Source organism: Rhyacophila brunnea, unplaced genomic scaffold (genome assembly GCF_057557595.1).
Source record: "Rhyacophila brunnea isolate RB1 unplaced genomic scaffold, BYU_Rbru_1.0 scaffold_1, whole genome shotgun sequence".
Taxonomy (NCBI): domain Eukaryota; kingdom Metazoa; phylum Arthropoda; class Insecta; order Trichoptera; family Rhyacophilidae; genus Rhyacophila; species Rhyacophila brunnea.
Window position 1 is genome coordinate 36415050 of NW_028232751.1, and position 27465 is coordinate 36442514.

At 32.5% G+C, this 27465-nt stretch overlaps 1 protein-coding gene across 2 annotated transcripts in view; it reads right to left on the reverse strand.

Annotated features, from left to right (window-relative positions):
* LOC147079724 (protein bric-a-brac 1-like) overlaps window positions 1–27465 on the reverse strand; it is a 489046-nt gene that overhangs the window by 286545 nt on the left and 175036 nt on the right. The window lies entirely within an intron of this gene.

Below are 27465 nucleotides of genomic sequence, written 5' to 3' on the forward strand. Positions count from 1 at the left end.
ATTTCAAATACGTTGATGAAAACCTTGTTATATACTATATATAAATGTATTATTAAGATATACATACTTGTGACCTATGTAAGTGGAATACATATATTATAAGCTAAAAATGGTTACTTCTAGGTACTAATAATTAAGTCGTTTCCCTTGTAACTAAGCATAACATTTTGGTGCTCTCAGATTTACTTTATAAGGAGGCACTGAGATAAAATGCATTGAATTAGTAATACAAAAAGTAATTAACGACAAAAAATGCAAACATTAGGTGTGTTTTACGTCATCAATCAATCAAATGTCAAAACAGACAAAACTCTTGTTTATATATGATATTTTTCAATGTGCCCATTACCTATGTTTATATTATATACCTACTAGATATCGATTTGATTATAGTAAAAACGTTTTGGAATCGCCTTCAAATATTACAAAAAGTTTATATGAATTATTCTGGTATTAAGTAGGTACCTAATAATATACTACATCTTTGGTATATTTTATGACGTTGTCCTAAGCATGTAGTCACCCATCAAATATCAAACGCAATTATTTATTTCGCTATGTGAACGACATGTCCGTAACAACGCTAGTGTTTAAGTAACCGTCACGCTTCGATGTGTCATAGTGCCACTGATTAACGGGAAAAATTGCCAATTAATAGGTACTTGCCAAAATTTCGTTCCGTTTTCATGAATTTCTCGTAAAAACAAAGCATCTATTAATACAAACCTCCACTCTGTGGACGACATTTATTATGATCCTATTAGAGTAGGACATAGTTAATAGAATAATTTAGTAGATGTTGTGTCCCTCGACCCTCTGTTACCCTTCCGATCATTTGAAAAGAAGTTTCAACATCCTTTCATCCATGAGACATGACCTACCCAATAGTCGTCCCATGTGTGAGACGTCATGAACACTGTACATAACGTACCTAAGTTTCTTGTTTATACTTATTTCACTTTTTCCATGTGCCGTCTTTATGGCATATGGCTCCGAACATCTTTCTTTTAAAGATATTATCTAGCTTTATTACTGAACTATAAAAAATCGGTGTGTGTAGGTACTTAGGTACGCGCGTTAGAAGTTATACTTCTTTGGCGTAACAAAATAAAATAATCGAACACCGCATTAGTCAAAATTCACATCAACCAAAAATATTCAAACAGTAAGAAAATAGTTTTCACATAAACTAAATATGTAATACCAAGCAAAAGTTACATAGATACCTATCACACTTAAAAATATAAAGCTTAGTTTTGACAGCTAATCACATAAAAAAGGAGTAGGTACAATTCACAACGCGAAAGAATATTTTTCACCAAGCAAAATAATCCATACTCTTTATTCTATGGTCACTATGGTCGGCTATGATCACATCATTGCGCGAGACGTAATGTTTCAGATCTGTCAAATAATAAAGTATGATATAAGATAGAATTGACGTTTTAATAGCCCCATGTCAATAAAAACTAGAATAAAGAAGAGCCGCTTATTGGACTGCCGCTGGTTTATTTCTAGATACTTTAACTTATATCACTAAATAAATTATTTAATTATTTCTCGTTGTTTTTATTTTATTTTGGCCAACAATAATATATTCGTTTCCTAGGCAACGTAACAATTCTTCGTACATATAATAATAAATTCGCTGCCTATGTAACGCAACAATTCTAAACTATAATATTATACTGAATAACGTCACGATTGCATTATCATACTGTGGCGGCTGATAACCGAACAATCGTGGTTCGAATCCAATCGAGTGCGATTTTTTTCGTGCGAAAAAAATTAATTATGTGTTAATGTCACACGCCAAAAATACAATCTGATCTAATTTTCCAAACGCGCCTAAAGAAGTATAATTTAATAATAAATGCGTAACGTAATATGTCATAATGAGATGTGTTATAAATTAATAATTTTGTATCACAAATTCAGAATTTATATGAAATGAAAATTACGGAAGAGTTGTATTTTTGTTCTCAGTCACCGGCACGCGGCCAATAAAAAACGGATTTAATTGATTCGAACCAATCGATTCGCCGCACTTGAAGACTCGACACAATTCTGTCAAATTTATTAGAGTAGCTCCCGACTGACGGTCGTGTGGCAATGGTAAAATGACAGGACAAGAGGAGGCTCACATGGCGGCAGGAGTGAGGCGGCCACGAAGCCAGCCTTCCGAGATAATGAAAAGGGGGTGGGGAAAACGGGGGGGGTGGAAACACAATTCAAACGGCACAATGTAATATAAACTGCACCCACGGCAAACATTCATCCATATATAATACCTTTCCACAGTTAATCTAGTGGCGGAGCACGTATAACGCCTATGAAGGCGGGGGTGGTGCATGAGGGTGGGTAGTGACTCTATCGGACAATGGGAGGCCGATTGCTAACTAGAAGGACCTGCAGTCCAGCTATTTGTTTTAGCTGATTAGTTAGTCACACAATTAGATTAGTGTCGATGCCTGATAATCGATTTATTAATTATTTACATTAAAGTTTATTGATGCGGCCGGTCAGGCGGCGCTTGAGCAAATGAGATGGGCGCAACGGATACTCCCTCATTGACCATTTGTCTAACTCGCTGTACGAGTTTTGACATTTCGGTTTGATAAAAACTACATTGATTTGCATTTATGTATTTTTTGGACTCTACAATCTACGATCTTGATCGCTTACTTTTAATCGATTACATTATTAACAATATTCTGTATTGCATAAAATTTATTACAATCTATGAGTAGTAAGACTCTAAAACTTTACATCAAAAGTTAATCAGTTTTTTATAATATTCAAAATAAACTAGAAATCATGCATATTATAATGCAGTTTATTAAAAACTGCATACATAACACAGATTTTAAACGAACGACAACAGTTAGAATATACTTTGCTATATATAAAATCATCAGCAGCTTGAGGTATTAATAATTTCATAGTGGAATTAAGGTTAGAGGTTAGTTACCAGTGTTACCACTAAGAAAGATTTTTTATAATATTCAAAATAAACTAGAAATTTATTTATTTATTTATAAAAACAGTATTACGGCATTACAGCTATTGGCCAATGCGCCATAATACATAATAAATACAAATGTATAAAAATATCTTAATTACAAATAACAATAAAAAGACAGCATGTGTAAATATTAATGAAATATGATAATTTATACAATTATGATAATCAGTTTTTTTATAATATTCAAAATAAACTAGAAATCATGCATATTATAATGCAGTTTATTAAAAACTGCATACATAATACAGATTTTAAACGGACGACAATAGCTAGAATATAATTTACTATGATATAAAATCATTAGCAGCTTGAGGTATTAAGAATTTCATAGTGGAAGTAAGGTTAGAGGTTAGTTACCACTAAATCAAAGTCATTGGAATACATACATAATACAGCAAGAGAGAATTACATATATACATGAAGCAGTCAATATAATTGTACGAATTATTACATTCCCAGTTATCTGCCAGGGTGCGCTTTTCCTTTGTTGGCCCATAATGATTGCTTTCCAATTTCAATACTAACTTTATTGTAATTGAGTGTAGGTACTGTTTTCTCTCGCTTGATCAAAGCCATGCCTACTATTAGATTAGCTGTCACTAGCAACTTGACCAAACAATATACATGAGGAGAAAATAATTAGAATGTCAATATGTTAACAATGTCATATTACGTAACTACACTCAATCATCTGTGTAATATTTCTAGTATGATAATAATTATTTCACGACATGGTTCATAATATTAATAATAAAGCATTTAACACTGGTAGGTAAGTGGTGCTTGGTCGAGTTGGTGGAGTAGTGGCTGTAAAAATTATAATTTATTGTTAAATCTGTATATATATTTCTAAAAACCTTCTAAAAACTTTCTAATAACCCCCCGACATAAAATGGTTCTTCATATTTTCTTATAAAAAGACTTGTGCCAAATTTAATTAAATAGTTTGAAGTTTTACGTATTTTCAGTATGTCACTAAGTGAGCTTTTATATTTTAAGTGACCTATGTTGTAATCATTTTATAATTTATATAGTTCTCAAATACAACAGTACCATATACCAGGGGACGGCAATCTTGTTGCCACGAAGGGCGCAATACAAATTTTGAACATAGCCTAGGGCGGATATATACCTATACATGCTTTTATTTAAAGCTGATAACTATTAAAAATCCCAATAGAACTTAAAATATTGGTTTAATCCCGAAAATCACAAAAATGTGCATTATTAATAATATAGAGTTCTATACATTAAACACCATATTAATAAATCAATAAATATTAATGAAAAGATACAACTAATATTTCAAGCTTAAAAATAAAAAAAATTAAATACTAAAAAGGTTAAACAAAAAACCATGTTTCAATTTTCAACATTACTATAAATTTTAATTGTTAATATGTATTTTAAAAAGAGTGTTCTTATATTTAAATATAGGTAGGTAAATACATATATTTATATACGAATAGATGCTATGCAAAAAAGCAATGCGACAGTTGGCACTGTAAATCTTCAGCTAACTTATTATAGTCAGGTACATAATTAGAATTACCGGTCCTTAAGCAATTATCCAAGTGAGGGTCTGCGAGTCTTGATCGATATTTCGATCATGTTAGAGACCAGAGACTCGCAAGAATATGTCATTGCACAAAATCAAGATATTTTTAATGCACATTGTCCTAAATTAGAATAACTATTCTCATTGACTAAATTACAAAATATTTTATCATTATAATGTGCTTTTAATGTAGTTATCATTTTGTATAATATTTATTATTTCCAATTCTAAGTCTTCAGTATTACTAATTTCAAAATATGTAGAAATCATACTAGGTATATTATTTTCAGTAATAATAAATGGATTTATAAAAATCTCACTACTGGTTTTAAAACACAAATGTCTTAAATCTAGAAGAAAACTCTTCTATAAGAGTATCCATAATCTTTATAATGTACAAATTGGGCTTTCTTCTCCCAAATTCTCAATACATAATATGTTTAAGATTTAGGAAATGTGATATTGATTTTTTTATTAGATCATCTTGAGGGCGTATCAATTATTCTCCGAGGACGCACTGGCGCCGCGTTGCCGACCCCTGCCATATACAATACAAATTATAATTAATACACGAGAACTAGTTGTACCTATCTGTTTTCAGGTTTGGTAAAAAATGCTCTTGCGCGAGCAACTGAAAATAGCTGTAAATGAAAGCGTCAAAAGTGAATATTTTGCATGGAAGTTAAATGATATGAGAAATTCTACGAAGAATATTAATTAAAATTTACAAAACGCTTTATATGGTACCTATATTATAGCTATCATAATGGTTCAATCGGGTTATATTTAATCTCTAGTTAAGAAGACTGCTGCGCATTTCAATCAATTACAATTGGGAAATTTCGCTGTCCATCTAGTGTTAACACATTTCTGATGATAATGATATGTTAATATTTACGATACATTTATAAATATACCTATATATATGTGTATTATTTTTTTACTGTACTCAAATGGGAAAGAATAGGACGTAAGAGAATACTATACTTATTAAACATAATATTATATAAAATATATAGATCATGATTGCCAAACACCGATTACATTGTTATAATGTTAAGTGAACATAAATTCATTGCATAATGCATGTGTTCGTAACAGATCTATAACTACGGATATTTTAGAAAGAAGATGTATGAAATAATATCATCATCATCAGCCGGGGTCAATCCACTGCTGAATGAAGGCCTCCCCAAGCTTTTTTCAACTCTCTCGGTCCTGTGTCGTTCGCTGCCGACAATCCAGCGGCGTTTAGGGCGACCCTGTGGCCGTTTCGTGCCCCTTGGGTACCACTGGATGACGGCATTTGTCCAGCGGCCGTCCTTTCGGCGAGCAATGTGCCTCGCCTATCTCCATTTCAGCTGTTTGGCAACGTCTATTACATCGCGTACTCCTGTCTGCTTCCTAACCCATTCGTTTCTCTTACGGTCCTTTCGCGTGATGCCCAACATACACATCTCCATGCCTCGCTGTGCGACTCTCTCGTGTTGAGGGTCCACGTCTCGCAGCCATACATGAGTACGGGTAGCACACATTGGTCGAACACCCTACGCTTAAGACACAATGGTAGGTGCCACTCTTGAAGATACTATTCAGACGTCCGAAAGCACTCCATCCCAGCTTTGTTCTTCGAGTTGGGTGCCATTAATACAGATAATCGCAGGGTCCGAAACGTATTTAGGAAACTTGATTGGGAGGAAAAAGGTGTTCCAATTAATGGGGAGCACATCAGTCACCTGCGCTTTGCAGATGATATTGTTATACTTTCACAAGACCCGAAAGACCTCCAAGGTAGAATGCAAGAAGTCGCGGATGTCAGTCAAACGGTCGGCCTAAAGATAAATGAAATAATATATTAAATTAAACTAAATTATTGCATTTTCCTTACTAGAGTTATTTATTTCCTGCTATTGTAACATTTTGATAATGATTAAGTAGTAAGTACTTATTATTGGATTGATTTCAAAAATGAGTAGATATGTTTGTTTTATTAAACATAAATAAAACGACATCATAATCCATCTTTTCAACGAAATTCACAGATTTTTAGGTACTTAACTTACCTCATATTCTTCATTTTTGATCTGTATACGGAATCTGGATCCTCAATAGCCCAAATAATAAATGTATAACAAACATCCAATTTCTAGTTTATTGTGCACATATGAAAATATTTATTTGACTGGCAGGTGTTCGTGGAATTTTACAGGATTACGTGGATAGGTTTTCCATAAACGCCACTGAGCCAATCAATGCACCATTGTAGAATTCTAGGAAATTTAAAAAAAAACTCAGGGAAGACCGCTACTAGCCTGTCAATAACAAAGTAACGGCGTAGCAATTGTTAATGGCTTGTTATTATGTTCCATGATATTCGGAATTATTCACTGAAATTCTGAAACTATTTAGAGCAGCTAAAAAGAATATTTTAATGTCAAAAGCAGTGTAAAAATCACATAGACTACTACTATATACCAATAAAATGTATGTATTAATTTTTTTAATTATCTCTATGTTGGCATTCATTTTCAAAATAAAAATCAGAATCAATTTATTTTTTTGTATTGAATTCATTTAGTTTTCCAATAGAGATTGAAAAAATATTAATCTCGTTATCCTGAGTATAGAATTGCAACGTTTAAAATATGCATTGATGTTTTTTGTATTGATAATATTAATTGTATTATGGATGAAAAAAATTAAGCGAGTTTTGTAGTTTATTAATTAATTACATTTATTCATTGGGATGAGTCTACTGCAATTTAAATTATCATCAGCCGGGGGCGACCTCTATCATATCACATACTCTAATCTGCCTCCTTATAATATTGGTTTCTTTTATATATCGTTTAAGGAATGTTAGATTGAACTATTAATCACTGAGCATAAATAAAAAAACTACCCTGTAAAATAATAATTCTGTAATACCTACAATATATTACTTTTTAATTATTATTTATTACTACATTTTAATATATTGAAAAACTGGAAAGTAGTAGACGTAGTTGTAATCAATAATATTATATTGATTAAAAATGACATTATCGAATCTAATAAAATGTCTTTAATGATCAAAAAAAAAATCTTTGAAAACCAATTCCAAACCAAAACCACAATTGATTTTTAAGTATTCATTTAGTATCGGTTATAGTTAACTAATTGGTCACATAAATAAATTATCAATTTTTAAACTGGAATATGTATAGTTGAACTGAATTCAGTGAACCAAAATTCAATAATTGTAATACAATAATCATTCCGAATGGGTTAATACTTATATTATCATAAATTGCTAGACAATTCAGAAATAGGTGGTACTCATCACTGTGTGCTAAAAACAGTAACATATTAACGGTATGGCTCTGAAACTGCGTTGCAAAAAGTAGCGAAAAGTTATATGAATATACCTAATCATATTTTCCCACCTTAGGTCTTCGAAGTCACTGAGTGAAGAATATGTGAAATCATACTGTCTGTACACCTAACTTCTAACAAGTTTAGTAAAGTAAAAAGAAAATGTGCTGCGAAATATCTAACATGAAACAACAAACACGAAGGAGGACAATATTATAAGTTTATTTCCATCTTATCATTTTTAGTTTAGATACCTATGTTGCAATATGTGAGAAAGGTAAGGTTATTAAAGTTTTAAAAACCATTATAATGGCAATTAACGATTAGTGTACCCGTAGTAAAAAGATCTTTTTAGACGTGCCATGGTTGTTAAATATACAGTCGATGAATCAACCAATCAGCACCTAGCGGGGAAATAATAACACCAAAGCTTTATTTATTCAGCCGCGGAATTCAGTCCACAACTCACGATTTTGAGGCTGACTTTTTGTCCACTAATCTAATACAATATACCTACACCTTTATAAATTTGGAAATTGTTTCGTTTATTGCTATTATAAACATGCCTTGACAATGACCGCGTTGACAGGTTCACAAGATTATTTAAAATAAAAATACAATACTATAAAACTACTTGTGTATTGCAGTGGCGAAGACTCCATACTAGGCGATTATTTAAGGCTTACCTTCTTAAGAAAAATATATTTTTATTTCATATTGACATATTAAATAATATAATCACATAATAATATATTCAATATGCCCAACGACATCTGTCGTATAATTGTCATAATAATTTTACGATCTTTTCCACTATTTCAATAAGCACCATTTATGATCTCGTTTCGCTTCACATATTGTATGGATTATGTTCGCGTGAATCGAAAACTTTTTTTCTATGAAGTTTATTTCTCATAATTTCAAGACGTCTGCGGCGGCCCATATAAATTGGTAAGCTATTTAAGGAGCGCTTACGTTTTACGTAAGTGCACATTTATTGAAAATAATTTTAAAGATAATTTAAAAAAAAAAATGGGATTCGATCACATATAAATATTGATTGTTGTTAAAAATAATAAATAATTTATCTCGTGATTTTTATTTGTCAGTTAGTTTATTCATAGACTAAGACAATTTATTCAGCCAGTTATGTCAGTTGAAATCTGATATTGTATCTAAGTCTGTGTTTTAAATATAGAACTATTTTAAAATGTCTAGTTTACGGGTTAAATTATAAATTCTTATGGAAAAGATTCACAACAACGGATATTTTCAATATATTTTGAGCGTATCTTGCGTTTATATTTGGGAAAATACATATTTCAAATTAATTGCTTAATTTTATATCATCAGTGAGCTTTTGAAATTTCATCGGTTTTTGTGTATCTACCTATTCATCAGTAGTTATGTCGGATTATCTTCTTATTTCCCGTAAATACAAGTGTGCTTTCTCCACAGCCTACCTGTTTCCAAAAGTCACCCTTCGCCACTGGTGTATTGGTTGCCTCGTTTCACCACAGATAACTTATAACACTGTCACTTTTAAATTTTAAATAATTCCAGTTTTTATTCTTGCGTTTACTCTAATTCCAGTGTTCATGGGTCTTGTCAGATCGTGCCAGAGTGTAGCTTTGCCGTATATCTATATCCTGTGGATGGTTTTATGAAAAGACAGGCCAAGTTCTGAGATTCATAAAACATCCATAGCACAACGCCTAACGTATTTTCACGTTAGATGTGTGAGGAGCGCATGGTTGGCATTTTTATCTCAACATTTTTTTAAGTCATACCACTGATTCGACTTTGTAGCCAATTAAATTAATTATACAACTGGAGTTACCTTTTCGTTCACCTATGAAATAAATAAAGAACTGATACTTAAACGAATTCAGTTTTTAACATATAGCCGCCTGCGGTCAATAGTCAGCGCGGTTAATTATCCGAGAACTTTATAAAATTAGTTCAACATAAATTAAATTAAATTTTCCATATGTAGGGATCATTATTAAGATGATAAAATATTCTAAAAGCTCGTATTTGAGAGCCAAAAATTTTTTATTTAATTTTTTACAAGTTTTGTATACTTTGATACATTATTCGTAATGTTATATGTACTCCGTTTTGTCAAATATCAATATCCTACACTTCCCGTTAGCTCAACTGCATCGCAGCCAAACAGTCGTCAATATCAGTGGTAGACAACCGGGTAGACGCGGACCGCATGCGGCACAAACCGCATTTTTATCCCATAAATCAATGACCATATTAACATGACGCCTGATTGAAGAAATCTATATCTTAAATTTTTATGAATTACAACATATTTACCACAAGAGACGATGTCCAATGATAGTCGTGTAGTGAAACAGTGATGTAGTAAATATTAGGAGTGACACAAACACCTAGGCTTTGAGAAAATCACTTACAATATATTGCGACCTCACCGGGAATCGAGCAAGGAGTCCTCGGTTGAAAGGACAGCGCTTTACGCACTGGACAGTAGTGACTGGAATATCTTATAATATATTATATACATGCCTCAATTCGAATGAGTGCACTTCAGGTTTTAAAATAGATTTATGTTAATTTGGCCATGGAAAAAAATACATGTTATTCTCATTTAGCAAAGATATAGACGGTGAGCATAAAAACAGTATTTTATTAAAATGTATGTATTAACTATAATATAATGTATGATTGTTTGTACTTAATAAAATTGTTTCATTTGCAATCGTTTTTATAAATTACGATTGTTGTTTACATAAGTATTTTTTTACAAAACATATTATAAGATTTCCAACTTCTGGTCTAGATAATATGTGACCGTTCAATCAACCAGGCGGGTTGCGAGAAGTGATCAAACAAACTGCATTGAGGTTTGGTGAATTTTCCGGAAAATCGTATATGGTTTCACACAAAGGAGCACATACTATATTGGATGGACAGCGCCCGTTAGGTCCAGTAAATAAAACAGGAGATTTTGAACGCCGCATTCAAACGCCTATTGCAATATTCTTCACACTGTTGCTAATGCGACGATGCACATGACGTTTCTGGACTCCGGAGGCAAACTGGGTTAATACACAATTTTTCGATTCAGTAAAGGTGAAAGCCGAAATTAATTAATTTAAATCTAATGTAAAAATATTAGGTTACGCCAGAAGTTAACAACATAAAGCATACGTCTTAAAGTCATAAAGCATATATTCTTTTGTTGCGAGAAACTACTCTCGTCCATCAGCTAGGAAAAACCAAAATTTTATAATACGAACGTTTATTTTTGATGTCTTAGTACTCTTCAATATATTAATTTTATATATATACATAGGATTACGATACATGCTTCGTTTGCATCATAAACACGAACATATATAATACAATTATTGATAATTATACGATGGATTAGAGGGAATGTGTCGGCTTATGAAGTCGTGGGTCTTGGATTCGAATCCCGGGTCTGGCTAATTTACATGTGTTTGAATCCAAAGCATAACTTAACAGATTAAGCAGGTGTCTAGCAGTGATTTCTCGTTTAGAAACCATTTCGTGAGACGCACTAGTTAATTGATCCTAAATCGGATCGTAGATCGGTCAATTAAAAAAAATAAAACTACAAAATAAACGTTGAAAAAATAATAAAGTAGCTGTTGCCAAAATAAAAGTCGTTCTACTTGCTCCCAATATGACGTCCAAAATAACATAACATTGCTACTAACTGCTGTACCAACATCTTTTTTTACACAAAATTGAGCTTTTTTCTATGTCTATATTCTAAAAAATCGTTTTCAAGACACACTCACTTCACCTCTCGAGGCTCAATTTGAAAATCGTGTTTCGATGGGGTGTAATATTTTTTATCGAACACGGAAAAATGTGAGTTGAAAATGATATTGCAGTTAAAAATTCGGCGTAATAAAATTTCAAAAATCAACGAATAGGTGTGGATGACAACTATTACTATTATTTGTAATTGATAGAAAAACACATAATAGTTTTAGGCAGCTTTATATTACCTAGGCCAGGATTGGATAACTTATGGCACGCGCAAATTTTTTATTGCATAGTATTTCCGGACATTAAATTTAATGTAAATGACAGTGTAACAAAAACAATGTTATCGTTGGAGTTGGTTTGTTTGTTATTGGTTACAAAGCGTTGGAGCAGACCCTTTTTTGAGTTGCTCCGCTACAGCTCCGCTCCGGGAACTAATACTTGCTCCAGCTCCGCTCCGGATTAAAAGTTTTAATAGGCGTTATAATGTATAAAAATAATGCTATTTTTTTTAAATAATTAGTTTTGAAATAAGGTTTATTATTCGTACTTTTCATTATTAAGTGAGGTTATTCATCACTCGGCAGTGTTGCCGTTTTTCAAATAATTCCAGTGTTGCAAAGTGTCAAATACAATATTTTCATCGGATTATAGGACGACAATTTAATAATAAAAAAAATATTCGTAGCAGTGGAGCACTACAAATTTTCGGTGCCCAATACTTCAACCCTGTGATTTGTAACAATAATTATTAGATCCAGCTGATGTTCGCCGTGGCAAGTGTCAGTGAAGACACGTGTATGCATTTTATTTAATTTAATAAATCCTATTTTAAATGGTTAGTGAAAACAAAAACAAAAAAATCAAGCAGCAGAGACTTTAATTGGTAGACTGTGGAGAATCTCATGGTTAACGGAGACAATAAAGCAGTATGTATTTTATATTCTGGGACAGTTGTATACAGAACCTCGTCAGAAAACGGTACCTATAACAAGAAACCACACTTTGAGAAAATTAAGGACAAACAAAAATAATTTATTGGGCTACTACAAATAAAAATATTCAATCAATAAATCTAATAAGTTTATCGGAAGTCATTCAAATATTACAGCTGCTTGTTATTTTGCCTCAAACATAATCGCTAAACACCAGAAGGCTTCCAGTGATTTGAAAGAAGCGTGGTTAAAATGCTCCTACGATCTCTTTGAAAACTTTGAAACCAGGGAAAAAAATTCAAAGAATAAAAGATATGATTTCCGCTAGAAACACGATGAAAGAAAGAATCTCAATACTCAATTGTAATTTTTAAACTTTTTCGATAGAATTAAAAAAAACTATTTTCTAGTTTCCCCTGTTCAGACAGTCGACGAAATAACATTTGGGAAATTTTGAAAACCCTGGCCTAGGTCATTTTCCATAGGATGGACGAGTCACACATTACGAACAACTGATATTCTAGTTAGCCTAAAGGCCCGAAAGACAAACGAAGTAATATACGATCTAGTACAAAAGATGGAGGGATATTGTTGAGTTGAATTTAAAAAGAGGGTGTCCAAAACTGGAGCAAAACTGCTTTGGACAGAGTTGAATGGAGGCCAATACCACTAACATTAGAAAGAAGAAGATACATTGAAAACTTATTAAATATGTGATATTTACAATATCGTTATGTTTTAAGTTACCTAAACTATGACTGTGCTCAGTTTAATTGACTACAAAATAAGTGATGTATATAACAGGTAGTGAGGGACACATCGAGTGTTTGTAATAAGGCTCGATATAATGACTACATACATTAATAATTGAGGTATGGCATTATTAAAACGATACATGTTTAACCGGAAGTTGCTACAGTTAATTACATTTTAATTTAGGTGATATATAGAACACTGATGGATTTACTTAACTAAATAGAAAATTTAAAAAAAAACTTTTGCAAAATTGATGATATACCTAAACTAAACAGATCAATGCTGATGTATGAATTAATTGATAATTTCATATTAAAGCAGTTTAACCCTATCAAGATTGTCATCAAAGCTCACTGAAATAATTAAGCATTGCAATATTAGGAGTTTGCTACGACGATATAATTATCGGATTTTATTTTAATTAAAAGATTCATGGGTAGGTTATAACAATTTATAAATCTTGTAAAATTAAGAAGATAGACTAGTTTTGGTATACATTTTTTAAATATTAGATATTAATCTAGAACATAATAAAAAAAAACACCTCAATACTGGAACTAAGACGATTGAATTAATATAATATTTAATGTATGTATATTTTTCTGTCATTAAAAACTCATATAGTATAATTGAATGAAATGTATTTCTATAATATATCATTTTGTACAGATACAAGAGCGAAATTGCCATGTCAGCTGAGTCAATAAGCGATTTGAAATAAATTGAAAGACTTCACGGAACGAATGTTATCAATGAAAATGTTTCATTTGCAGACAATCCAAAAATAATCAGGAATTTCACATACATGTGACAAATAGTATGTACCTAAGTTAAAAATAATATCAGTTAGCCTATTTCAATTTAACCTAATAGACTTTTTGGTACTTACGTATAAACATTCAATACTGAAAAACTAACGAATATAATGTAATAAAATAATTAATACCACCATAGCTACCTATATACTGCCGCCCATAATACATAATTAATAAAGTAACTATGGACGATCTATTTATTTCGCCCAGGATGAAAACATTTGCGGATAAAAATTATGTACAAATATATATATTATTATAATCCAGTAGTGTCAATAAATTAAAATAATAAATAACAATATTAAAAGAAAACAAAATATTATGTTAACCTCGTTTACTTCGGTTGATTAAATTTAATTCACACGACAACAAGTCTTTATAATTAATTGTATTTATATAAAATGTTTATGTAATATCTATATTATATAGGTCATACAGGTGGCCCACGACTTTCGTACGTAATTGGTTCCTGAGAAAGTGTTCGATTGTTGAATGTTTGAAAGTTTGAAAGTAGAGGAATGTAAAAAAAAACATCAAAAAGTGTACTTTAAAATATTTATTTATCAATGTGCATATTAAAGTTAACGAGGCGTATTAGCAATTAGGTGTTTTAGTTATAAACTTGTCAAGAGATAGTTGAATACCAATCTTTGACGTATTTGAAGTGACGGGGGGCGGAGGAACGACTTCACAGAAACGCACAGTTTTTGCATTATCAACAGAAATCTAAATACTTGTAGTGTACTACTAGAAATGTACGAAATAGCGAATTGTGCGAAAGTAGAACGTTCGAAAGGAGAGGCCGCCTGTGAATAATTTGAAAACATCTCGTGCATATACCCACTGGAAAAATATTTTTTAGAAGAACAAAATACCCACGTGATGTTTAAAAATGATGTATTATCATTGTCATTATTATTTAAAATAAAATAAAACAAGTATAGTACATGATTTTATTAAAATAATAACGTGAATTGTATTTTGCAGAAGTTATTGTTGTCGACTATTATTAAAATTTCAAGAAGCAATCTAATGTTTAATTTTCCTTACAAAAAATATGTAGCGAAAAAGGGAGGGTGTAAAAGCAGGGATTGGGTCCATTTCGTGGCCACCCCAATTTTGCAATAGCTTTGCAAGCCACAAATGCAGCAAGCGCACTTGCAAAGCGATCTTGCTCAAAATAAGCTCCGCATGGAAGCTATTCGTCCTTCCTGCAGAATTAGGGAAGCTCATCCGACTTTACGGCAAGCGATCGTTGGAATTATTGTGTTGATCCTGTACCATGTGAAAAGGACACTAATTGCGTGCAACAAAACAAAAACGAATCTGTATTATAAGGGCATATCAATTTTTACTACTGATTTATTTTTTTAAATTCGTCAACAAAAATTATTTATTAGGACAATAATTATACGTGTTCTTAATTTAAACTCTTTTTTAAAACACTAAAATATTTTTATACGTTTATACTATAAAGCAGTGATTGCCAAAGTGGGATAAGGGAGCGGTAGGACCAAAGAATACAAATTGCTAGGTTCCTCATATTTTTCAACTGTATACAAATACAACATTTGAGGTCACATTGTTTAAACCATGTCTCAATTAAAATCTCGAATTTAAATATGTTCAACTTGAGTAAGTCATTGTATGTGGAAAGTGGTCAAACTATTTGTTTGTATATAAATATAGGTATTATCTCATTTAAATGACGTTTTCTGCGATGTGTGTATTTTAATTTATTTTGAAGTGGTGATACATTATGATTGTAAAATAACAAATATCGCATTTTAAATATAAATTTGTAAAAAAATCTGAGAAATTATTAATTGATACATCAATACATTATACTCTGCTAGTAACGGTGGATAATTATAATATTATGTCCTCATGCTCAATCTTAAAAGGATCATATTGGGTCTACCTCCATAGATGACAGAATGAAGGTTGTATTAACAGCTTTTTGATTATACGAGAAATGGATGTTGGCTTCCTGCTCAAATTAGGTCCATACTCTGCTTCCAAATACACTTTGAAAAATGACATAAAATTTTTTCCAGATCCACGAATCGAACCCGGCACCAGATGATACTCTAAGCCGGTACCTCACAACTCGACAATCGTGGGCAAATTATTATATATAAAATAACAAATTCATTAGACATAAGTACCTACCTACTAAAATATTTTCGAAAATGTTAATTTAATTTCATCTTTTTTAATGATATTTTTTTATTTATTATACTTATACACGGTATTTTACATTTCAGTCCATTAAAGCTCAATATACATATATATGTTCTATGTTATATATATATATATATGTTCATTAATATGAAAGTAAAATAAGTTTAAAAAATGATCCGTTTTATATGAATGAAGATCGAGAATATTAACCGAGAACAGCAGACTAATTAACAGACCACCAGGTAAATACTATCACAATTCGAATAGTAATACACTACAACCATGGTGGTAACGGAGCCAATAATTATTGCAGGTACTCGAGATAATCCCACCGACTCGATTGGTCCTTGGGACGAATGATCGAATACGAGTGTAGTTACTGCTGTTCAAATTATTAATAGGCATTGCGCCCCATCGGTTTATAAGTTGGTGGTTGTTACCACCAAGTTTGGTGGTGTTGGATCAATAACTCTCTTATGGAGAGCACATGCGAAGGGGTAGAGCAGGAATCAGTAAGTATATTAATATGATCAGACTATCAACCGCAACGACTGTAACAATGCAAAATGCAACACAGCCCTCAATCCGCACAAGTATCTATTGCGATAGTTAAACCGAGCAAAAACCGATAGACGTGTTATATTCTAGCATCAACAGTCAACTCAATTATGATATTATATTAATCAAATATTTTAAATACAATTTGAGACTAAATACGTAATATACTTACGTCATTGATCATATTCATTATCTAAGCTTGGCATTTGCAAATAAATAAATACTTATATATTATATTCAATTTTTATTTTTAATTTAAAATAATAAAATTTATTTATGTTTCCTAACATTACAAATTAATAAATTCAAGACGTTCATAATATGACATGGGGTAGGGGGCTTGACTATGATCTATGACCTATGTGAATTTAAACTAAATTTACGAGTAGTACCTATATCAAAGTTCATTGTTTAAATAAATAAATGTCAAGCTTTCGAGAAATTAATCCGCACTGTCATTAGGTCATTGACCCTAGTATCGTTTTTTTTTCCAATATCACTTTCAAATATTTAGACTCCATCTTCAGAGAAGAGAAGAAAGTCTTTCACAAAATATTTGATTTATATAAAATAAAACAACGTCAGTAACATGGTTTACGATAGACGTAGGTGCAAGTCACATTATTTTATTCATTTTTGTTATTAAGCCCAAATATGTATAATGAAAGCGAAAACGTTTTTTTAAGCCAATGATTAAATAATATTCTACATTAGAGATCCATTATTTGTTGAAAGCTTCACATTTAAGCTATTATATATTTTATTTGCAATCGCCACGCTAAGATAAAAAAAAAAACACATATGCAGTATGTCCATATTTCTAGATTTCTCAATTCAATCATATAAAATCATTTCATAAACGCTTTATATAATGAATACAGTAATAAAATTGTAGTTTGATTCAAAACTTTATGTGAATCGTTCTGCATAGAGTCAAATATTTCATTTATAGTGTGACCTTTGAATGAACATTTTTAGTAACCCGTTACTTATTTCTATGGATTAAATTAAAATACAATGCCTTTGCATCAAGAATTGACATTAAATTAATAACATAAGAGTTGTAAAACTAAAGAAAGTTTACATGTAGCAATACTCGTATAGGTGTTTATTGCTTAAGCTTTTCAAAATAGGTGTGGTGCAGTGCACTGGGAATTTACAGTTGAATGCAGTAGTAATATTATGATTATTAGTTTTATTACTTTAGACTGAATATTCAATTGTAAAAGCAGCAGTATTTTCACCAAAGGTTTCCTTATGAAAAATAAAACACAAAATTACAATAAAATCCATTGTTAATCTAGTTGCATTTAGGGATAAGTAAGGACGGACAGAATAAGATTAATTGATTAAAAATGGATGAAATGTGATTCTTGAACGGCGGTGGTCAAGTTCACCAACGTCAAATTCAAATGATTTTGTAAATTTTATTATTTTATTAGTAGATATCGGTGTTTTAGAATCACAGGAGGCTGACTAAAAAATGCATGTTTTGAGTTAGCCCCAGTTTCGATAATGCCGTAATCATATTTATAGGTGACACAAAGGTCCATGTCATACAATATCCGTTTACAAGATATAGGTATGTACGCAATGGCCTGGCCTGATCGCTAACGATTGTCATTAGGTACCAGAAAAAGAATATTAAAAAAAATATTGAGAATATTTCATATATTTTATGTATACCTACCTATCTATATTTTAGTTCTTAACGAATTTAAGGTTGAGCCAAGAGAACTTATAGCTATTTAATATCAAGCGCAGAAAAGCTACATACTTAATTCGTGTTTAATAAAAAAAAACTCCGATTGGTAAACTATTATCGAGGAGTCGTTCATAGATGACACCTCACGTTAATTAGTTTTTTTGACCCCTTTCATCCATTGTTCGCATTTCGTCACAAAATATTAAATTTGACCTCCATTCCTGTTTAAATGTACATCAAATTTTTGATTCGCCCCAAATTAATTTAAAAATACAATAATAATTATCGTTATCAGTAATATTTATAGTAATTAATGTCGTCTTACTAGTACACAGTTTTTAGAATATACTTATCGTAGTAGATTTTTGGGTTTCCACCGTGTGTCCTTCCTTCTTTACTCGACGTTTCGGGCTCGTTGCAGAGGCCATTATCAAGAGATGATATATTGATAATGGTATGGTAAATGATATTGATAATGGCCTTTGCAACGAGCCCGAAACGTCGAGTAAAGAAGGAAGAAGGACACACGGTGGAAACCCAAAATCTACTACGAAAAAAAAACAACCGTGAAAGCCTCAAACATTATAAAAATATACTTGTTTGGTTGAATAGTGATACGAGATTTTTAATGACACTATAAAAAATGAAGATTAAAAAAGGAATTTGACATTGTCACAAAAGTTCACTACAACTACGGCGAGGTATAATAGTGCCAATGTGGGAGGGTGGTCGGTCACACATAAATCCCCCCATTCCACCCAGCTGTAGGCGGCATGCCGTGGGATCGAAACAGCGGTAATTACCTGATTAATGAAATGATGGTCACCGCCAATCGGGTCCACGGCCAGCTCTGAGGTCTCGCCACGACTCCATGACCCATAGGGGGTATAAGCTGCACCGGTTTAAGTGGTGGTTCGTGTGAGTTGGGGGGGGTTTCAGATGTGGGTGTTCAATTAACTAGCAATCGCACACACCGCAGTCCTGATTAGATCCCGCGACAGAGCAAGAAGATTCGCGTGTACTTTATCATCGACTCAGGTGATGGTAATTTAATAATCAGAATGTCAGGATTAAATCAATAATCTACGTATATTATTTTGGGTATGTATTTGGAAGATTAATACTATTGACTACGGTACCTAATGTATATTCAAATACAATTATTATTGATTTAAGTTTTGTATTACCTACTCCATTTCCGGCATCTTCGAGCACTATGTACATTCACATACAGTACATAATATACAACCTTCATAGGTTTTATTACACAGTTACTTACTGCATACATATTTACAAAACTAAGTAAATAAGTAAGAATTGCAAAATTGGTTTCTATAATGACTCGGTAATTTTTCACTTGTATAATATTAACTAGAATAAATCGTCTCTGTTCTGGCAGAACACACTAACTGGAGAATACTAGTTTTGAGTAATTTGACTTTGAAGTTGTTAAAATGTCTATCATGTGAGTTTATTAAGTAATCGTAAAAAGGATGACTTTAAAATAAAGACTGTTTATTTATTAAGAAGGTTTCCAGACGGTAAAGTTTGAAATAAGGAACATTTTGGTATACTAACTCAATATGTCATTTTTTCGAATTAGTGTCTTCTGCCAGAACAGTGACGAAATATGAAGTGGCAGTGTCACTTGTCAACAATATTGAATATGATATTACTTACTGCAATCATTTATCGTTTTTTAAAACCCGATTAAAATAAATGATTTCTTCATTTCTGTGACAGTAGTTTACATTTTAAAGTTTAAAATTTGCGATTACGTATATGTTTCTCTCATTGTAGCTCTTTTGATATTTCTTCTCCCTGCCTAGTTCTCTCCTACATATTTATATATTTCTCTCATGCGACAGACAGATATATAAATCAAGGCAGATATATTATGTAATAATCTGAATAAAATATTCTTTATAAATATGTAGAGACGTATATTACAAAAATACGAATAATATGGTTGATCGATTTAGCATTTACTTGATAGGATTGCATTTGAATACGTGTATTAAATAAAGCTCTAAGTACCAAAAAGTAGTATTGCCTGTAGTTACAAAATACCGAGTCATTGCAGTAAAATTTCATGAAGCAGACCTTTTGAAAAATGTAGTTTTACAGTGTGAAGCAATCACGGTAGCTTCTATAATTTTAGGTATTAAGAACTCGCAAGTGTCAACACACCATCGTCAGCTATTTTATATTGAATGCCGTTGACCACTGCAGTGCTACTTACACCATTATAATTAAAACACGCCAACGGACGTACAACGTCTACAGGTTTAATTATTTTGCTGTATTTTTTTGACTTGCTTGAGGCACTTAGACTATAGTTGAAGTTATTGGCGTTGGTATGTAGAACATTTTTCTATAAAAATGTCAGTTTTTATGTTTTTGGTACTTAGCGCCTTAATTAATACACGTATTCATTTTATAACACCAATTATGTAGACACCGAATCTATTTTTAAATCAATTGTAATTTTGTCGTATTATTAAATTATTACTGAACACCGATAGCATAACTAACTTGTAGACAAATTTTTACAATTGGTTTTTTGTCACAAGCACTTGTGCACGTGTTTACCATCTGTGGCGGAATAAAAACAATGTTTTTTTTTAACATATTCGTGTAAACTGTTTTTATACATTAATTAATTGTTTATCTGATTTTAAGCAGATGCATGTTGGTTTATACTAGAGTTAAAAGGTACCTATTCGAAAAATGAACTCGAGGTAAATTTCAATGTAGGTACCTATGCTTAATGTGTGTTGTCATTTTTTTTTTATAAAATAACATAAATATAAATTTCACAGAACAGATTAATAAATATAATTATAATATGCTATATACCAATACACTACATTTTGACGCAGGGTTTTGAATGTGTGAGTGTCCTAAGAAAATTAACCACAGTGTGTGTTGCAACATTCAAATAGAATATACCAATATTAAATGATCGTCAGTGCATAAGAACAGTTGTCAGAAAGAAGGATAAGCTAAGTGTACGTCCTGAGTGGCAGCGTTCGGCGCAGCGTTGAGCGTTTTGCGCAACTTAAACGTATAACCGTATAAATGTATAACCAAAAAAAACATTGTCTACGAACATTTTCACACACGGTTATACGTTAGAGTTGCGCAAAACGCTCAACGCTGTGCCGAACGCTGCCACTCAGGACGTACACTTAGAGTTACGTATTCTTGAAACGTGTTTAAATTTATCCCTTATTTTTCCACACTCGAGATCGGTTGTCTGTTACTCCACACTCGTTATTATTTTTATTATTTCAGTTCCCATAATTTCTGAGTTCCCTGACAAATATTGAAGTAATAATATACTAAGATTCACTTTAAAGATAACTACTGTTACGTTATCAACAGATTATATAAAATATGTAGCTTATATTGTATTAAACCTATCAAAGGTTGAGAGCGAATGTAAAACATGGGAACACAAATTGTAATAAACTTAATTGTTTATTAGTGTGGAGGCGGCTTAAACAACTATTTATTATTATTATTTTTTTTATAAAAATTAAAACAAGTACACAATAATGTAAGCAAATGAAATTAAATCCGAATGTGAATCTATTAGAATCTTTTTTTCATATATATATATATATATACAGACTCCGTTTCATTATGAGTTTCTAGTAGTGGTTGAGCTAGCTTTGTCCATAATTATTAATAAGACATCGATCACATATAAATAATTATTAATAGTGTTTTTAAAAATAAAAAAAATCGGCGTGTGTACTTACCTATATACGCGCGTTAGAAGTTATACTTCTTTGGCGTAACAAAACAAATAATTATTGTATTGGACCAAAACTCATCTTTGCCATACAGCGGTTATAATCGATTCAGAAATGCCCATGATGAATTAATAAAAAATCAAATTTTATTGGCGTGTTATTATGATTATATTAATTTCGGTATCAAGGGTATTTTATCGAAATAGGTACCGTCAGCAATGATATTATCTATGCGAATAAATAATATTATTGCAGAATGAACCTACTTTGGAAGAAAAAAATCTCAAAACCTGTGTTTGAAAAATTTAGCAAACCACTATTTCGACCATCTTTGCTTGCAACAGATGACTGTACAACTATTTTCGTTAACAATAATAATTTATTACAAATCAAAGGTGAAACATAGCCTATTTAATGGTTTTACTGAAACGTGATATTGGCTTTTGTGATGAAACATAATAATTATTATTGTTTTCAATTATTATAAACCGCTAATAAATAAATTGACATAGAATATGCAACAAATATTATCCTAAACTGTAAAAATATGTATTTTTGTGTATGAGTGTCTAAATATTGTAAATTTACAACATACCATTGTTTGAATTATTTACCAACTAAACATTCATAAAATGTATTTATTTATTGATATATAATTTTACTCCTAAATAATACTAACATGAATATAGCCTCAAACCTTAATGAATAATCATAATAAAATCATAATAAAAGTTGCAACATTATTTGGAACACCCGAACGTCGCCGCGCAAAATAAATTATGTTGCATCGCCGGGCAAAACTTTCGCCTCACGTCCCACGGCAAATTAATGCGTTACATTTGCGCGCGTCACACGCCAAAAATACACCCCGATCTGTTTTCCTAAACGCGCCTAAATAACTTCAAAAATAATTTCATGTACTTAATGTGTTTAATTTTAATTTTTAGGAAAATACATAATTTAAACTCATTGCTATTGAAATTTCATCGAATTAGTATTTTATCATTGGTAATGTCGTAGTATACCTGTTTCTTTTTATCTGATCTCTATAGCATACCTCTTTCCAAAAGTCACCCTTCGCCACTGTGATGAACCGTTTGGCAATGGTACAAATGATTAAAGTTATTTTAATTATTGTGCATATCGGAACATATTGAAGATGGAAGATCCATGAAATCCACAAACTTCCAATTATTTTGAATAGCTGGAATGTAATAAATCTTTATAAAGGAACTAATACTGAGTGTGTATTATTTTCATGATTGAAATATTTATAAAAAATCATTAAATCGCACCCGGGGAATAATAGTGGTACTTGAACTTGCACAAAACTTGTTTTTGCAGGAGAGCAGTTTGAATATTTCATTTTGGTATGTTAAATCAGTTTTATTTGTAATTTACTTTATAATAACGTGAAGTTGACACACTTGAGTCATCTCATTTTGAATATTATCCGCAATAACAATCGCACAATGATCATTGTGCCACTATTTCTGCTTGAATTCAAGTAAAATGTTATAATATGATATTGAAAACAATGCTTTTAAGACTACCATTATATTTTTAAGAATTATGCCGCTATTTGTGCGGATAGAAATTATATCGTGGAACATTTCTGTATACTTAACTCAAAAATGACAAATTTGGACTTGTGCCACTATTATTCCCTGGGTGCGAAATAATCAATTAAATATCAATGTTTGCTGAAAAACCGATATAAATCTGTACTTGTTCTAAAGCACTAGGTACCTACTTAAGAAGCTGAAAATCTAAAATATCGTACACGCTATGCGAATTTAATGCTCTAAGACATTCGCTCATACGAGACATAATCTAATAAATTCAAGCAGTAATTTAGTCAGTGTAGTGATATTACGCTGAAAGGGCAATATCACTTGTAAAGGCGGTCTTAAATGGAATAGTCTCTACCCCGTTACCATATATTCACATCCTAGTATACGTGTGTGGGTGTACATAATAATCCGACGTCCGGCATTCGATTCCCGGCGCCTGGGAACGCAGGCACGCACGCCACTGTCCTGTCTCAGCGGGGAATTCGATTATTACGAGTCGGCCATGCTAATGACTTGAATTTCAATTACGCGCGAAAATTACGGGCGGACGCCACTGCGCCTCGGTGGCCAGATTTTACTTGCGACTGTAGTGTAGCTAATACGATGAGGGTAGTGATGGGGAAATTGCAAACTATTATCGTGTGAGACAAATATCACGACGTGATGAATCTTCGAGGAGATTTTTGTTCACCGAAGTTATATGTGGTAACCATTAAGAGCAGTCATAGTTTTATTGGCATCCCTCATTGGCAGCTACATAGATATCTATATATATATAAAACAAAGTCGGGTTAGTTACACCATTTATAACTCAAGAACGGCTGGACCGATTTTTATGATCTTTAATTTATTGAATTTGTCTCCGCCCCGAATAGCAGAATAACTATTAAAACATCGGATAAATTACGGAAAAAATAAATTATGAAGAAAATTAATTTTCTCATACATTTTGTATGGAAAGGTTTTTGACTGACATCGATGAATTTGAACGATGAAAACCTCGCGCATTCGAAAATAAAAGAAAATCACAAAAAAATTAAATCCGTATACAACGCCATCTCTGATACATGACAGAAACAATAAAGAAGAAACAAACAAACAAAAGAAAGAATGATAGTTGAAATGTCTAACTGTCAATGGTGTAGTGTGCCCAACATTTCGTGCTTCATGTCAACAGCTCAATTTGCTTGAAAACGATACTCATTGAGATATGACAATCGCTGAATCAATTGTTTCTGCATCTCCAAGTCAGATACGCACATTATTTCGGCATGCTTCCCATCAAATCCACCTGAACTATGGAACGAGTGAAAGGATGACATGTCAGAAGACATTTTACATCGAATTTGTGTCAGTTCAGGGAATCCCGATCTCGAGGTGAATGAGGAGATACATAACCAGGCTTTGCTTTTGATCGAATACATGTGTTACCTCACGTGCGGCAGCTTTTTAGTCAAGTTAGGAATGCCAACGCCACATCGTGGAATGAACGACGCTTTCAATCGAGAATTGGAACGTGATCGTGAATATGATCGAGATGCATTAAACCAATCAGTTCGAACGAATGTACCACTGTTGAACCCTCAATAGAAGGAAATGTACGATACGTTAATGAAGGCAATTGATGATGGAAATGGTGGCTTATTTTTCCTCGACGCGCCCGGTGGAACTGGGAAGACATTCCTCATGTCATTGATTTTGGCTACTGTTCGTGCGAGATCCGAAAATGCTGTAGCAGTTGCTTCTTCTGGGATAGCGACCACGTTGTTAGAAGGATGCCGAACGCCTCATTCAACGTTGAAATTGCCGACTGAAAAACCGACATGCAACATTGAGAAATACTCAGCAATGGCCAAAGTTTTGTTAGCAAGTAAAATCATCACATGGGATGGATGCACAATGGCGCACAAACGCGCATTGAAAGCACTCAATCGAACTATGAAAGATCTGCGCAATGACTCAAGAAGTTTTGGAGGCGCAATGATTCTACTGTCTGGCGATTTTCGCCAAACACTACCAGTCATTCCAAGATCGACCGCTGCTGATAAAATAAATGCTTGCCTCAAATCATCGACTCTGTGGTATTATGTGAAGACACTTCAGCTGACGACAAACATGCGAGTTGCATTGCTAAACGATCCATCTGCCGAAGATTTCTCCAAGCAATTGCTGACTATCGGTAACGGCCGTGTTCCTGTCGATGAATCGAGCGGATTGATTTCGTTTCCGCTGAATTTTTCCAATTTCGTCTCAACTAAGGACGAACTCATCAACAAAGTGTTACCGAACATCATTCCTAATCACAAACATGACATTTGGTTGAGTGAACGAGCATTCTTGCGGTAAAGAACAAAGATGTGGATCACTTAAACTTCACAATTCAAAATCAAATCGTTGGTCCACTGCATTCCTTCAAATCTATCGACTGTGTAACAAACGAAGACGAAGCAACCAACTATCCAACTGAATTTTTAAACTCATTGGATCTGCCTGGCTTGCCACCGCACAATTTACGACTGAAGGTTGGCTCGGTAGTCATCATTGAATTGAAATTGAATTACAATATGTGAACTTACCAGACCCAGGATTCGAACATGGGACCCTCGACACTAGATATAGACCGGCGCTTAATCCACGCGGTCATCGTGTGTGTACAGTGTGTACAGTTCAATATAATTAAAATACTTTTCATTTTGATTTGATTTTTGCACATTTATTGAACTTATTCATTTTGAGTATTCATTTTAACTTAATAAAAAACTGAATTTAATTCAGCTAATAAGTTAACACAAGATTATTGATTCTGAGGCGGTACGAAGTTTGCCGGGTCAGCTAGTATTAAATAAAGTCAACTACCATCAGGGAGATTAAGCTTAATAGTTTCCGTCACTGAGGTTTTTAAGCTATACAAATTAAGTATAGTAAGTGGGTCACACTACAGGTAAATACGATATCTACAACATTGATTTTAGGCTCTCCGCTCCACCTGTTATGTATGTAAAGCCATGGATATGCATGGCCGCCTTCCATGACGCTTAAAACAAGTCTGAAAGAAAATATTTTATATGCTCACTCTGATATCCCGATAAGGAGCCGTACGAGACTGATGTAACAACCATGCACCGTGGTGCTTAAAGAAAGAATTTTAAAGAGAAAATCAAAGTGCTGGATTGGCTCAGCAAGTCTCGGTGACAAGTGTCCTCTATATCCGTGTACTGGATATCAAAATATGATTTCGATGATGACTCTACGGAGGAATACGACGCTGCAAAAATCTTAAATGCCTCAAAGTGGGCCTCGATTGATATAAAGACTAACAATAAGATATAAATATCAAAGCAAGTCGCCGAGGTTTTTAAGCAGGATTCTCTTTTTAACTTTAGGCCATAAAACTCAAGGGACACAGCGCGCCGACTGCCCATAAATATTGAATGCGTGTTTCGTTTACGTAAAAAACTTTAATTCATAT